Here is a 15,068-nt window from a genome sequence, read left to right as displayed (position 1 = left end):
GAAACATAGTAACCAGTATATTGAGCCAGGTCTAATTCTGGTCAACATTGTCTGTTCATAAACATTTTGCACGAAAGATAAATAAGGTTCAGTCCCTTCGACCATCAGAATTATCCAATAGTATCTCGCAGTTGGTTTTAACACCTCCACCGCCTCCCTAAGGCCTGCCTATGTTTTGAAAAATAATTCTGAACCCAGGCTTTATCTTTTTTTGTTATAGCATCTGGATTCGCAAATAAATGGGCACAACCCAATGTCATAAAAGTATCTCTAATGTACTTCAACCACTGGATTTTAAGACCATGATCACGAAAAAGGCAATCTCTTCTAATAGTCTCATTGAGATCTGCTTCACTGTCCGCCCATATTGAGCACCACATGGTCAAGGGGGCTGGGTTAATATAATCTTGAACATAGTTGAACCCTAAGTCCAGGTGTGAGCAGTAGTGTGAAGTTGATGGGGGTTTCCCCAACAGGCATCGACAAAACTTGTTCTCCTCAACCTGCATCACCCCCTGGTCTCTGTAGCCTGAAATTCCCATTCCATATGTTTCAGTTGGCATACACTTCCATTTATAGATTTTCAAGATTAGCACTACCAGTTTTTGTGTTACAGGCGGCAAGAGCAATGGTGATTCCGACTGCACAAGTAGATCGTGCTAACCTACCTCTAAGGCAGGAGGACCACAAGCAGGCTTCATCAAAATCCAGGTCAAAATATGGGAAGGAATTCATTCTATCCAGTTTTCTTCCTCCTATACAGTTTTGGTGTTTCTAGTGCCACACACCTTTGTGAAGGTTTTGGTGAAGTTTGTCTCTAAATTAAGCCTCTTCATAAAGGTCACAAAACTAGAGATTAAAATCTTTAGGCCATTGGCCGTCCTGGCAAGAAGGAATGTGTCATCCGCGTATAATAAGGTGGGCATGCCTGACACTTGTTACCTCAGCACCATCATTTATCAACACGTTTTCCATGCCGTTGGTATAAAGCAGAAAGAGAATGGGGCAAGTACACATCCTTGGCGCTCTCCATGTTTAACTTTAAAGGATGGTGTGTACTCCCCGCATTCCTAAACCTTACAGAGGCCAAAAGATTCTGATGAAGAACTCTAAGGAGGGAATCCAACCCCTCCTCAAGGCCCATGGCCACAAGAATAGCCCATAATTTGGGCCTGTGAACACAATCAAATGCACTTGACAAGTCCATGAATACAAATTGAATAGGGGCATCTTTTTCAAATTTTAATTTGGCCACAATAAGGTGTAATGCTGCTCAATTGTTCCAATGCCCTTTCTAAAACTGCATTGTAGCTGGGATAAAACTTTGCTCTCCTTTACCCAAGAAAGAAGTTGTTCCAATATTTCTCTATCTATTATCTTAGTTGTAGAATCAAGAAGAGATATAGGGCGGTAGCACCTAGGGTGAAGAACATTAACTTTTATTAAAAAAAAATCACTTTCATTAGACCCCTCTTTTTATACTTCTTTTACAGCTTTTGTTAATGAATATTTTACACTTAATACTGACCCTGATATACCCCCAAATTATTTGGGGATACGTTTAAAAGCCTTAGCCCATGGGTTTGTTATTGACTTTGTTGCCAAAAAAAGAAATAATTTGCAAAGCAACAGAAATCTTTACAGACTACTATTAAGTATCTGGAACACCAATTCTATACTTCTGCTTCTGATTCTACATTACAGGATTTGGTTCGTCCAAAATGAAACTTGAATAAAATGACTAAGGATAATGCTGCTTTCATTTGGCTTTGTAGTAGTGCCCGTTATAATGGGAAACATAATAATACTGGGAAAATCCTTTCTAATTATTTAAAGAATCTGAAGCAACGTTGTTGAATCTGTCCAATCATCTGATGGCCCTAGTTTTTTAAAAAGTATTTTGTAAAGCTTTATAAATCCCTGTATACTCCTGAGTCGCATACTGAGTCTTCTTATATTGATACTTATCTTAATGCTATTCCACACCCTTTGCATCTGGACCTTAATGTTGCTTCTTTGGAAAAAGTTATTTCTATCCCTGAGATATTGAAAGCTCTCCTTTCCCTTAAGAAAGGTAAAACTCCTGGTCCTGATGGCTTTACGGTACAATTTTATTTACACGTTTCTAAATTATTCCAACTTTTTCAATTTTTCCAACATAATAGCACAGCTGAAGGTACTTTCCAAGAAGCTATCACCTGCCTCCTGTCTCATTCATAAAGACGTTACATAATAACGGGGGAAATCCAAAAATCACAGTTTAAGAAAATCCTGAACCTGCTGGAGTATAAGTGGATGCACTCCCTGGACACTATCCACAATGGGTTGAACGAGCTAGAAGAGACAGCAAGGCAGATGTCCTGCCTTCAAAACGATTGAGTCCTATTATATTTAGCGTTAATATGTCTGCATGACATATTTCCTCATTATTGATTTAGCAAGCGCATTGTGACTGCAGTACAATGAGGTCCGCGACCTACGAGGTTTCCTTTTAAATGTTTGTTACCCTTAACTTGAAAGGTATCTCTATTCACTGCAACCATATGTTCTCTACCAGTCACATTTCAACTGAATGTTTTTCATGACTTTGGCTTCCAGATAACTCTTTGTTTGAATTCAAATTCAAATTCAAATTCAAAAAAGCTTTATTTCGATATTCAAAGTAATATCATAAAAGCAAAATTGTTAAAAACAAATATATATCACAAAGTGCCAGTTGCGTTACCATCACGAGTACACCATATATTTCAAAAACACAGAGGTATAATCTCAAAGTGCCAAGTGCATTAAAAACAAATAATAACAATAGGGTAACAAGCCAAAAGGAAACATATACATTAAAATCTAAGAAGTTAAAAAGTTCCAAGATACATGAATATTTATCATATGTTACATCGAATTCCTAAACTTTACAAAGAGTTTCAAAAATGTTGCTAGGGTGCTGACCACTTCCATATTTTCTAGTCGTTGCAGTCTAAGAAAAGCCTTTCTACAAGACCGGAGGCCCCATTCCTTAAAAATTGGTTTAAGTAGGATCTTTCTTGGAACCTCATAAAATTTACAATATAAAATACTATGCATATTAGTTTGGGGGGCGAGATCATCACAGGGACAGGGCGGGAAATCTCTCGACCAGTCGGTACAGGCTGGGAAAGTAATTAAACGATACAAAGATCCCAGTCTAAACCTTGAGAGGAGCATTCTGATGTAACAATTAAGATCACTTGCAAGGTACAATTGGAGTCCCGGTTCGGAGGTGATTTGCTGATAAGCCAAAACGGATTGTTTGAGTTTTTCTATAGACCATCTTTTATTCGCTAAATGGTCCATTGCCAATTTTCGCAGTGCTTTCCTAGGTATTCTTTCCATGGTGGATGGGTTCTTAAAAAACTCGGGATGACCAATCTCGGTCAACATTGTTTCCACATAAGACAGCCATTTAATTTGCCTAATACCATCAAGGTTTAGGCAGTCTGAAATTATACTGCGATTAAAGGCTGTCTCTGGAGTAACCCACAGCTTATGCCATAGCAGGATAGGCTCGATCTTTATAATATCGGAGATATAGGGGAGACCCAATTCTATGTGTATAGGATAGCTAGCTGAGGATTTAGGAACCCCCAGAAGACATCTAAGAAAGCAATTTTCAGATTGGTGAATTGAGGTTGAGGTATCAATCCCCCAGATGCCAGAGCCATAAGTGGCCGTGGATACACATTTTGATTTATATATTAAAATCAACTCCTTGACGGGTCTACCCCCAATTTTGGCCGCAAAGTTCTGCAAAGCTCCAATCACCCTTGAGAATGCTAATTTTCTAGCCTTAATTGCTGTATGCCAGGAGCACTTCCTGTCAAACGAAATCCCAAGATAGGGGAATTGGTCTGTTGTCTCTACCCTTCTACCCTCGATGAAAATGGGACAAGGTGCTTTCTTTGTTCCACGGCCACAGGACATGGAAAAAGTTTTTGATATGTTCACCTTTAGTCCCTTTTCCCTCATAAAAAGTGTAAACTTTGAGATAGCCCTCTGTAAGCCCAACCTGGTTTGCGACATGATGGCGGCATCGTCTGCATACAAGAGGATGGGGACGGGGTTGCCCCGGACTGAGGGGTAGTCATACTGAAAACCCTTAAGGTGGTCGCCAATAGAATTAATATAGAGGGAGAAGAGTAGGGGCGCTAAAATGCACCCCTGTCTCACCCCCCTCTTGATGGAAAATCTGGACGAGCACTCCCCTCGTTGTCCAAAGCGCACCCTCGCCCCAGCATCTCTGTATAATTCTTTAATAAAGTTAAGAATTGAAAGTTCCATGCCCAGGTCCTCAAGTGTGGACCATAGCTGATTATGGTCAACACAATGGAAGGCTGAACTCAAATCAATAAAAGTAATAAAAAGGTTCCCTTTCTTGGCTTGGGTATACTTAGAAATTAAAAAGTACAAATTTAGACTCTGCTCAACCGTTCCCATACCAGGGCGAAAGCCATACTGCAGGATAGATAAAATATTACCCTCCTCAGTCCATTGTTGGACACGCTTGAAAATTATGCGACCAGCTACCTTCATTAAGGCATCAAGAAGGGAAATCGGGCGATAGCAAGATTGATCATGCCTGTCCCCCTTTTTAAATATGGGGACAACTATCGCCTCTGACCACGTTGCGATAAGTCCATGAGTGTTGGCACAATTCATCACAATGGTTAATAATGGGGCCCAGAGATCGATTTCAGCTTTAAAAACATCAATAGGTATCGCATCCGGGCCCGGTGCCTTGCCTGATGGACTGTCCCTTATAGCCAAAGTGACCTCCTCACATGTAAAAACAATATCCAAGGGGAGGGTTCCCATGCAAGATCTACTAATATCGCGAGACGCGCGAAGAGCCCGGGAAGATAATTGAATGGGTAGTGGGTTGTCATACAGATTTTGGAAGTGAGCCACCCAAGTATCCCCATTTATAGCTATATCTATCGGCTCAGAATTTTTATTCCGGACAGAGGAAGCATTTACAGCCTTCCAAAAGGCAGTTGAGTCTCTGTTTTCTGAGGCGGATATCAATGCTTGCCAGGCCTCATGCTTCAGGGTTTTCTCCCTATTCTTAATTGCACGGCGATACAGATGTCTAGCCTGTCGGACCTCACATGGGGATCTAGGTATGGCGTGTAAGACCTTTTTTAGAGATTTTAGCGCAGATGTACAGTTCTTATCAAACCACCCTTTAGGTTTGTTAGGGCCTGACCTGAACTGACGGCAGAGTAGATGCTTTAAGGATGCTTGAATCCTTGAAAACGAATCCAAGATTTTCAAGGGATCTTCCAAAGGAGATAAGCATATGTCAATCTCTTCCTTTCTTGACATCAATAATTTATCAAGAAGCCCAGCAGGATTAACCTTATCCCATTTAAGGGTGTGACCGTTGGTGCACCCAAGGGAAATAGGTTGTTGATAGATGGGACAGATATCCCTAGGTGCCTGCTTATGTAGGGGCTTGTTTATAGTAAATGAGATTGCATAGTGGTCGCCATAAATATCATCTAAGGTTTTCCATGATGACAGTAGATGGGCGTGTGTTTTGGCGAAGTGAGTAAAATCTATCACAGTGTTACAGCCCCTCCCATGAAACGTTGGCTGAAAAGGTAGGGGTGGTGAGCATAAGTTGTTAATATAGGACAAGTTTAAATAAAAAAGAAAATTATTTAAAATATCCCCCGTTTTAGAATGGGTGAAATGATTCGGAGTATCATCCAACAGGGACCCGAGGCCGCAAAGTCCCTTCGGGCCGTGCTGGCAGACATTACAATTGAAATCACCCAACCAAACAAGGACGCACTCCCCACCTTCAGATTCTTTTAGATTGATAATCGTGTGGCTCAATTCATCTATAATTCGAGATAGGTTTTCTAAGGGCAGATTATTATAAAAATGTATTAAAATCAAATTGACAGAGATACCCCATCTGATCATAACAATCTGATAGAATTCAGAGGGAATGTATTTCAACACAGTGAGTCCACTGGAGATACTAACATACACACATAAACTGCCCCTATTTCTCCCGTTGGGGCTTGTTAAAGCTGGCGAATGGAAGGTCTGAAACCCAAGGAGAAGGACAGGATTTAATGCCCATGTTTCCTGGAAACAAAGGATGGTGTAATTATTCACTAATTCCAACCATGGTTGGAAGCCAGTTTTAATTGCCAGGCCTGCCACGTTCCAATTAGGAACTAAGTGGGGTAAAGATTCCGATATTTGTACAGGTTTCGTGGAAACGGACCCTTTTTCTTCACTATTAGCAGACTTCAAGAGCACGAGAGATGCCCCTAAACTAGGAGGCAAATCTGGTTGTGGTAAAAAAAAATTCCCAGATGTTACTTGTGGGGGCTCAAATGCCCTAGTAATGGGGATGGATGTTACAGTGGTAGCTTCATTGATTATTTTACAATTAATCGGTTGAACATGGGTACATCCTAGTTGGGAATCAGGTAACGCCAGTCATTCATTATCATCTAGGCCAGAGAATGGATCAAATGGATTATATAATGGAATATTCCAATGCCCATTTGGATTTGTGTGATGGTGTGTATTAGCAGAAGGGAGAAAGGGCCTATTGGGATGTTGGGGTGGGAAAAAAGGTGGAAAGTTGTTGGCTCCGTATCTTGGCGCTGTGAGTTGAAAATTGCGAAAGGGGAATCGGAGAGGATTGAATCTATTCAGGGTTGATGGAAAATTTAGAGGGGTCATCAGAGCTTTAGGATAGAAATAGCTCAGATTGCGAGATGAAACACTACCCTCATCTCTCCCTGGGAACCAATCACTAATATGCGTTACAACTCTATGATCCCTAAAATTAATTATCACAATGTCCCCTTCGATGTCTTTTGGTCGGGGACCCACCCAATTACATCGTCTAAAAGACACTATATCTCCATTTAAGTGTGGTGGGAGAGGTCTGTTATTACATAACCAATAAATGGCTTTGTTTTTAAGGCTAGTGTAGGTTTCTATACTTCCTTCTGCCACAACTGGAACTCCGGTCAGAATGATGACGTAGTTTGATGCTTCAGGGGGTAGGTCTACATAGTTTCTGCTATTAGATTGTGCCGTATGCCTTTTGGGTGCCTTAGTTGAAGCTGTACTTTTAGGTGTGGGGAATTTCGAGGAGCCTATTTTAGATTTCTCTCTATGTTGATGTTGTGACAGCTTCGATGTAGGATGAGCGGTCTGGAGAATCACTGATTGGGTGTAGAGTTGTCTGCTTGGGGCCTGGTTGTTCTCTGTGCTGGACATTTAGTTAACGGGTGGGTGACATGGGAGTTAATTTGTTTAGGGACCTCTTCATTGGAGGTGGTAACTTCCAATAAACGGTTAATTTGATCACCCAGCCTTTTGACTCTCTCTGTAAGCGGTAGCAGACGAGATTTTAAGAGGGATTCCATAGCCTCCATTAGCCCTTTTAAGGACATACCTTCGAAGAGTAGGCCTGGTATGGGGTCTAATGATACATCCCTCAATGGATCTAGTGGTACCTCCCTCGATAAATCTGCTGATGTTAAAGATGTTTTTAAACATTTACCCCCTTTTCTGTCCCCGCCCTTCTTCCTTCTTTTTTTAGGAGGTGGTCGTTGGGCTCCTTGATACCTTTTACTATGTTTATTATCTTTTTGAACACTAACTACTTTCGGGGAAAGCGTCTCTGGGACTACTTCCAAATCTACTAGTGAAATAGATAGGAGAGGTGAAACGATTATATTTGTCCCTGAGGCTACTTCCAGATCTACTAATAAGTTAGATAAAGGAGGTGGCACAATCATATTTGACTCTAAGGCTGCTTCCAACTCTACTTATGAGTTAGATAGAGAGGATGGATCATTTATGTTGGAATCGTTGATTATATTATTGGTTGATGATGTAAGGGACCTATCTTGCAGAATTAGAAGAATGCTCTCCATGCTGCATAGCTCTAAGTCCATATTTTCTGATAGGTTATTGTTTTGTGATGCAGTAGCTGAGTGTATTTGAGCCAGGGATGAGGGTTTATGTTTTAAGAGTTCGACTGATAGCTGGCGCTCGGCACGTCGCTCAGCTAACGCGATTTCTCTGTCTAACTCTATAGTTGCCCTTGTGAAATATTTATCTAGGGGTCCTTTGATCGGGCCCCCTAGTGTAGAGGGTTTATCTTTTGGTGCACACGTAGACATACTATAACCAGGTTTCACTAGAGATTGCAAGAAAGCCGCTCTAGTCTGCTACGTAAATGTCAGAATGATAATATAGTCATTTAGCATTGGCTGTCCATAGAGTCAAAAGTGGGGTTGAGGTGAAGAGAACGGGGCTTACTGATTCAAGTTCAGGATGGTCCAGGTCTAGAACGAAAGAGGGCAGGCCCAGCCCAGCCTCCTGCAGTCCCTGATGGCACAGACGGCCCGCCCTTTGCCCGGGCTTAGCCCGGCGACGCTCCCGCGACGCGGGGGAAGTGCCTGCTAATATAGCGCCCCCTGGCGCGTTACTGGTGTTGGCGGCGGCGGCTTCCGGACGCTATTCTTGCTGGGACCTGTAGTCCATGTGTCCCCCGGTGTCAGCTGCCCTCTCCCACACAGCGGCCGCTGAAGGTCTGAAGATGGCTGGCGGCGGTGGGGGAAGAGCTGGGAGGCAACAACAGGTGTCGGTCAAGAAGTAAACAAAGGTTAGAAGACCGGACCTCTCCTGGCAAGGTGAGCCCTTTCTGCAATCTATCAGCGTTGCAATTGAAATCCAGTGCTCCGTCGGGGAAGTGCCTGTTAATATAGCACCTCCTGGCGCGTTACTGGTGTTGGCGGCGGAGGCTTCCGCCCGCTATTCGTGCTGGGACCTGTAGTCCGTGTGTCCCCCGGTGTCAGCTGCCCTCCCCCACACAGTGGCTGCTGAAGGTCTGAAGATGGCTGGCGGCGGTGGGTGAAGAGCTGGGAGGCAACAACAAGTGTCGGTCAAGAAGGAAACAAAGGTCAGAAGACCGGACCCCTCCTGGCAAGGTGAGCCCTTTCTGCAATCTATCAGCGTTGCAATTGAAATCCCTCTATGTTTCAACATCTGCAATCCATTAATCACATTTCCAATGCATGTTATTACACAACTGTGGCTTATAAACATGCAGCCAATGTTATAATACTCTCTGTATCATTCATGCAATTGCCATGTGATAAACAAAGTTTCATTCATGAACAGTTGATCTGATATGGGCCTATTGACACAAACTTTCCCCTCAGACTTCCCGGATGACCCGACATCTTTGTTTTGGATGTTTTTACAAGTTTGGTCTAATGACGACATTTGCCGTACCGGCCCGTCAGGGCAAGCTCTTAGCGACTGTGCTCCCGACGTGTTCCCAGCAGCGTGCACCTTGACCTCCCAGCTGTCTATATTTAGACGCGAGGAGATCAGTGAATTGCACACACGGCGGCTTGACTCTTCCACGACGGACAAAGGTAATTGTTTTCTCTCGCCGGCAGGCGTTTTCCCACTCAATACTGTGAGCAATTTCTAATCTGTGCCCGATTGGCCTCTGATTACGTCTTTGTCCCCTCATTTCAGTTTAACTCATTCATGCATAGGGACGTGTTCCTAATAACGATAATTCTTACCTTGCAGATGATGGCTGGATCATTCACTTAGTGTTTAACCATTATGATGAGTGAGTGCAACACTTTGGAAGACCCTATTTAAATCCTAGAAACTTGGTTCCCCTTTTTCAAAAAGTTGACGTGCTTTCCTTTATTTCCAGCATGCTCCATTAATACTTGACAACCCTGAGACAACTTGTTTCTCTGCCATAAGAGCCTGTGGGCACATCTATTTGATTTATTCCACTGACATACATGCTGTGGAAACAAGGTGAACATTCACTGCCTTTTCATGTATTGTACATACTACATGGTCCATGTCACTCGTATTTATTTTTGTGAAATTTACCTCAATTCACCCATAGGTGGCTCTCCCTGTCCTTATGAAGACCCCGGTCTAAGGATTGAATGCTCCTCTAATTTTGGGGTCGAATGTTCCCAATATACCTGTACTGTTTTTGTACCCCCAGTTAGATACCAGTGATTGATTGGCTGTTTCTTCTTGATTTTGGTTACTGTGACGGCAGACAGGTCTTTGTACATAGATTGTAAATATTGCACAATTCTCTATTCTTTCCCTGCGAAACCCTCACATGAGCACAATTCCCTGCACACTGCTCTCACTTTCCTTCGGAGCACCTTTATGCAAATTGTATTCCTTACTCGCTTCATGCCAAATGCTGATAAAATATCCTTTTTTGAATTTGAATTCTGATTGATTAATGTGGTTATTTAGACTGATGTGTTTGGAGTAAATATTTTTCTTCCACTTTGACCATCTTTTCTGTACTCTCATTCATGAAGACGACCGTGATTTAACGCAGTGTAAAAATTATCATCCTATTTCCCCTGTAAATATTGATTATATCAATTTTGCTAAATTACTTGATTTCCGCCTTGAATCATTTCTTCCCAAACTGATAGGAAAGGGACAGTCCAGATTCATTTAGGGCTGGCTGACCTCTGATAATTCTAGACTATTTTGAAATATTTTAAATAAACCTCCTCCCTTTCGTCTTCTTTATCTGCTGTTGCTATTGATGCGGAAAAAGCATTTGATAGAGTAGACTGTTTTTTCTCCTTAAATCTTTGACCTGGCATGGATTTGGTCCCAAGATTACATCGCTTATTTCTCTACTTTATAAAGCCCTGAAGGGATCTGTACTGGTTAATGGGCTCATATCCCAATATTTTCTACTAATGAGAAGTATATGTGAGGGTTGTCTCCTGTCTCCCCTCTTATTTGTCCTTGCCTTGGAACCCTTTTTGACTCATATTTGTGGTAATGATCTCCCATCTGGTGTTCAATGTGGAGATAATCATTTGAAACTCTCCACTTATGAGAATGACATTATTTTTTTCTATCCAACCCGGACATCACACTTCCCGCTTTACTCCATGAAATTTGTGAGTTCTTGTCAGTCTCAGGATATAAAATCAATTTGGACAAATCAGAAGTAGTGCCCATTACTAAATGTTGTTTAAAACAATCGTGTGGATCTACTGGTTTCCACTGGAACAGTTCTAAGATTAAATATTTTGGAATATGGTTTACAAATTCCATTGAATCATCTGTTAATCTCAATATGAAAGAAGGTCTTGACAGAATAATAAACCTCTTTCTTCTTCGAACCCGTTGTTTCTATTTTGGTGGGGTCGGCTTGATTCCAACAAAATGATGGTTACACCTATTCTTCGATATATTCTGTCTATGCCTCTGGTACACATACCGCTGAAGTATTTTAAACAAATTGATCCTCTTCTCTCTACATTCCTTTATAATAATAAAAAGGCTGGATTATCTTTATCTTATCTTAATAAATCTAATTCTGATAGAGGCCTTAATTATCCTGATTTTCATACATACCACAAAGCTTTCTGTTTACAACAGGCCAGTAAGTGGCTTCTTCCAGTTTCTCCCTCTTTCACACCTCTTTGGTTGGATATTGAATGCTCCTAACTTGAGCTGTTTATGATTCAGGAAGTCCTTTTGTTCTCCTCAAAAAACATTTTTATCTCCTCCCCTTTATTTAATCATCCCTGTCATCTTTTACAACCTTCTTACCTTCCTAAGAATCTGTCTCAAGATTCTTTTTTATCTTCTCCTCTTTGGTACAATAATTTGATCACTTTAAATAACAGACCTATATATTGGAAATCCTGGAGACAACAAGGTATAATTTGGGTCCAAGATTTATTTCAAGGTATAAATACTCATTCTTTCCCTCAATTCCAAACAAATTGCTCCTAATTGGAAATGTGCTACTAAGCTTTCATTTAAATCCTGGTGGTATAATGTTTGTCATTACCACCGTCTGGATGTTGCTTTTGCTTTATTGTGTAGACCATATGTTAACAGACAAAACATTTTGGTTTGCTTTCCTGGATCTCTTTGCTAGGAATCAGGTTATTTCTGCACGTTCAAAAAAATATGAACCACTGTGAATTGTATTCTTATCTCTGCTCTACTTTGCTGAACATACTTATTTTTTAAAATAACTCTTATATTTTGCTCTATGTTTGATTATGTAATGCATGTCACTATGTGATCTTCACGTATCATTATCTCTTCATTGTTCCTTTCCTTTCCCATCTCATTTTCCCTTCCCTGTGAACTTCTTTAAAATTGTAAACATCTTTATTTCCTGTACTTTCGATTCTATATTTATGACTTTTTTTCATTTCTGATATGCTTATCATTCATGTTTATGTTTCTTGGTTTTTTTATAACGCGGCTTTAACTTAAAAAAGAAGAAGCTTGGAGTCTGATGTTTCTTTTGTTTTTTAGACATATCCAGAGTTAAAGGCAGCCATTCCAAGTGAAAAGCAAATACAAGTAGTACTTGTACTTAATGAAGCGAGAGGGGTTTTAAACAATGCAAAATTGCTGATGGGATTTGGAGGGAGACAGGCAAAAAGGAGCAACTGAGGGTGAGAAAAAGACATGCAAAACAGGCAGTGCAAAGACTACAGGGGAAGTAGTGTGTGGGAGGTATGGAGAACATGGCCAAAGCCCTACAGTAGTCACCTCATCACCAGGCTTGCGTCCAATCAAGGGCATGAATATCAAGAGTGCAGCAGGAGATGTGGCACCGGGTCCAGAGATCATAGGTGCCCTTTGCACCTCAAATATGTTGGGAAACTGTGTGTGCGTGTGTACACACCCACCCACAAACAAAGAAGCATACTTATCTGTAACACATAACCACTGGGTATTGCTGCTAAAGTTGTCCAATTTTTATCCCTTACCACTTTCAAATTCAACCAGCCGCCACTGACAGTAACCCCCATCCAAACAAATAACAGCATCTTCTTCAAACCTCTTCAATGAGTGCGCGTCACCCGCTGAAAACCGTGCACACTCTCACCCATATATCTACCGCGTACACACCAAGCAGGGTGTTTGGAAAGAGATTAGATGTACAGGACAAAGAGACTCGACACTAAAGTCACTGAAAACCTTCTGCGCACGCACACGAAGAGTGCTTAGAAAGGGGAAACCCAACATTGGATTTAGAGAGCACGGTGCACCTCGCCACGACTTTCAATTGCGTTCCCGGTTCGGGTTGAGCGCTGCACAGCAGCGGCCGGTACCTCTGGGGAGTGCCGCGCACAGGGCGCTCATGTTTCCCAGCTCGGGTTTCGGAACTGATATGGACAACGTTTTTTCCCCGTTGTCGCCCACAGGAGAGTTGGGTCTGGCAAGAATTCCCTTAGCTTAGAGAATAAGAAAACTCTTCTTTAGCCTTCACAGTCACTGCTACGGTATTTAAAATGGCCACGTGCTTTCATGATTTTCCTCTCTGGCTTGCAATCAATTTTTGTGCACTAATGTCAATCGGTCGATATGAGATTGGTTATACCCATTGTGGAATTAAAAATATAAAAATGATTAATCAAAAACTACAACATGATACCAGGAAACTTCCTCGAACACATTCCAATACTACAATGTGTGTCCTACATGCGTGCCCAAGGACCGACGAGCAGCCCTCGCTTGAGACCATTATACGAATCGCTGTTAACAGACTGCACGCGGCTTCCGCTGCGTCCATTGCAGCACAGCGGTTATAAACACTGCGCGACATAGATATCAGTGGAAGTAAAGCAGGATTTTTTTACAAGGTTTAGCTTAAATATAAACTGAAACACACGATACCCTTAGACACCAGTAAAATATAATGACGTTAAGAACGAGTTCCAAGCTCCAAATTGAAATTTCTTCTCGGTAAGAAAATGCTACTGGTTATTATGACGTTACGTACTTCATTTATTTATCTCATTAACATAATAATTGGTGAGCCTGAGATATGCACTTGGGCATTGCGACTAGTATTATTTAAGTAGGTGGTGTGCAGGGCTTTAAGTGGGCCAGGTCCTACCAGTGCTCAGCGCCGGCATTCTAAAAAGCAAGTGCTGAGACAGGGTGACAGAAAAAATCTTAACTCTGCAGCAACCCCACCTTCACTGCAACTTCAAAGATACTCGTTAAAGTTCGTTCACAGTCTACTCATTTCTGAACTGAAGCATTTTCATATTATATACAACAAAGCCATAGTTGCTGCTTATTTATCTTATGCAACCAACAACCATTGACAAAGCCAAAAGTCCTGGCTTGAGGTGGGTGAAATGTTGTGTGTTATATATCTGGAAGCAATGACAGAAACAGCAAAATACCAGTCGGGCGGAACACTGTGCTCAGCGCAGATTGTAGTTTAGGTGTTTTTAAGTCACGACCTTAATTTCATTGGCCACGGCCCTGTCATCGGAATATCCTAGTCAATAAGCCCTTATACTACAATCAGGAATAGAGACAGACAGTGTTCCATATTTCAAAACCAGCCCTTCATACAGGCAGACAAATAAATCCTCGTGTTTGGCCCCTCACTGGGTTCACCAAAGTGAATCGGTGCGAGCCGCACCAGAAGAGGACATTTTTCAAAGAGCAAACCAATTCATGCCCAGGGTCACATAGAGTCGAACAGAGCAGAACGTGTAAAAAAACACTGAGCTTCTCTCGAGCAAAGCACTTCTCCACATGTTAACTTGTCTGCCTCAGGTGGTCGTCCCGTCCAACACCCGATGGGTGCATGGGAGAGACCGTTCAACCGATTTAAATCTGCTACATACATGGGAAGAAATTACCTGCAAGCGGGAATGCCAAATTTCCCAAAAAACCGCGGGCGGGCGCTGAGCTCCTCGCAGTCGCGCAGCCCCGCTGACCAGCCCGTGGCTCAGTCCGCCCCAGTGAGCTGGGCAGGGCAGCTGCTGCCGACGTCCAACGCTCTTGAGTGAAACTCCCCTGCAGCCTGCCAGGCGGACAGTATCCAAGGAACATACCCGTGCCAGCGCCCATCTGCCTGGACCCTCCCACCATGACAACCCGGCCAGCCCGTCTCGAGGGTCCCAGGTTACTCCAGGCCGGCCGCAGAATATCGACTTTCATTTACTTCTCACTAACACAGACGAAGA

The 15,068-nt window shown here is 42.2% G+C and overlaps 1 protein-coding gene across 1 annotated transcript in view; it reads right to left on the bottom strand.

Annotated features, from left to right (window-relative positions):
• SCN4A (sodium voltage-gated channel alpha subunit 4) overlaps positions 1-14,827 on the bottom strand; it is a 1,457,305-nt gene extending 1,442,478 nt beyond the window's left edge. The window contains exon 1 of the mRNA XM_078644999.1: positions 14,742-14,827. The gene's annotated coding sequence lies outside the window, so the exon portion shown is untranslated. The remainder of the gene's footprint in view (positions 1-14,741) is intronic.
• Positions 14,828-15,068: the final 241 nt, after the last annotated feature.

This window comes from Lissotriton helveticus, chromosome 5_1 (assembly GCF_964261635.1).
Source record: "Lissotriton helveticus chromosome 5_1, aLisHel1.1, whole genome shotgun sequence".
Lineage (NCBI taxonomy): Eukaryota > Metazoa > Chordata > Amphibia > Caudata > Salamandridae > Lissotriton > Lissotriton helveticus.
Note: the sequence above shows the minus strand (reverse complement) of the source record. Positions and strands in the feature narration are given on the sequence as shown.